Source organism: Grampus griseus (assembly GCF_964374135.1).
Source record: "Grampus griseus genome assembly, chromosome: 7".
Classification (NCBI taxonomy): Eukaryota; Metazoa; Chordata; class Mammalia; order Artiodactyla; family Delphinidae; genus Grampus; species Grampus griseus.
Window position 1 is genome coordinate 101,868,528 of NC_139001.1, and position 1,733 is coordinate 101,870,260.

The 1,733-nt window shown below is 42.7% G+C and overlaps 1 pseudogene across 1 annotated transcript; it reads left to right on the top strand.

Moving 5' to 3' along the window:
• Positions 1-756: 756 nt before the first annotated feature.
• On the top strand, positions 757-1,331 carry LOC309825231 (large ribosomal subunit protein uL22-like; annotated as a pseudogene). The gene has a single exon. The product of its transcript is annotated as a large ribosomal subunit protein uL22-like (transcript).
• Positions 1,332-1,733: the final 402 nt, after the last annotated feature.

A 1,733-nucleotide genomic window follows, 5' to 3' on the forward strand; every position in this document is an offset into this window, starting at 1 on the left:
GGTGGACTTCTATCAGTCACATGCATTATTGAATTCACAGAGGGTTCCAGGCACTCTGAGTAGCACTGAGGATATAGAAATGAATAGGACAAGGTCCCTGCTCTCCAGACACTCCTAGTCTAGTGGGGGAGGGAGCCAGGAAAACAAGTAATCACCATGCAATATGATAAGTTCAATAAAGGGGTACTCATCAGATCAAGGAAGGAGAGTTCAATTCACTGGTAGACAGGGATGGTGTTTTGGTCAGTTTGGGCTGCTATAACAAAGTACCACATAGACTAGGTGGCTTATAAAAAACAGAAATTTATTTCTCACAATTCTGAAATTCCAAGATCAGGATGCTAGCATGGTCGGGTTCTGCTGAAGGTCCTCTTCCGGGTTGCAGACTGCTGACTTCTCCTTGTATCCTCACTTGGTGGAGAGCAGAGAGAATTCTCTGGGGTCCCTTTTATAAGGTCACTAATCTCATTCATGAGCACTCCACCCTCATGACTTTGTTATCTTCCAAACCAAATACCATCACACTGGAGATTAAGATTTTAACATTTGAATCTGGGGGAAACAGACATTCAGTCCATTGCAGATGGTGAGGGTGATTCAGAAAGTCTTTCTGGAATGGATGCTGAAAGTTCCAACTGACCAAAAGCAACCCTTCCTTCTCCTCCCTGCAGACACTGTCAGCCATACTCCTACAATTCCACTGACATTTGCCCACTGGGATCGCTACTTAAGAGGTCCTACTTTTCCGGTCAGCGGCCTGAGGTGACCTCTAAAAATGGTTCGCTATTCACTTGACCCAGAAAATTCCACAAAGTCATGCAAGTCGAGAGGTTCAAATCTTCGTGTTCACTTTAAGAACACTCGTGAAACAGCCCAGGCCATTAAGGGTATGCATATCCGAAAAGCCACCAAGTATCTGAACGATGTCACTTTAAAGAAGCAGTGTGTGCCATTCCGTTGTTACAATGGTGGAGTTGGTAGGTGTGCCCAGGCCAAAGAGTGGGGCTGGACACAGGGTCGGTGGCCCAAAAAGAGTGCTGAATTTTTTACTGCACATGCTCAAAAATGCAGAGAGTAATGCTGAACTTAAGGGCTTAGATGTAGATTCTCTGGTCATTGAGCATATCCAGGTGAACAAAGCCCCCAAGATGTGGTGCAGGACTTATAGAGCTCATGGTCGGATCAACGCATACATGAGCTCTCCCTGCCACATTGAGATGATCCTTACTGAAAAAGAACACATTGTTCCTAAACCAGAAGAGGAGGTTGCCCAGAGGAAAAAGATAACCCAGAATAAATTGAAGAAATAAAAACTTATGGCCCGGGAATAAATGCTGCAAAAAATAAATGCAAATAAAAGTAAAAAAAAAAAAAAAAAAAAGAAGTCCTAAAAATAAATTATTGGTGGTAAGTTATTATGTTATCAGGAAAAGTAACACATTTAGCCTACAAATATACTAGGAGGGTTTATTTATGATCAATTATTAATATGATCCATCTTCACCTAGTAGAGACAGGTAGTAATTGAAAAGAAAACAGAAGGAAGGCTTGAACAGGGGCACTATCTTGGCTTCCCTAGAAGGACAGCCTAAGACAGTGATTCTTATTCAAGTGGTTTATGAAAGAATGCTTCCAGGAGAAGAGAGACGGAAGCAGGATAAGACAGGTGAACAAGAGCAAGGATGTGGTCTCAGCTGGAGATGAGCTTCAGTGTAATTTAGGATTGGCCCCAC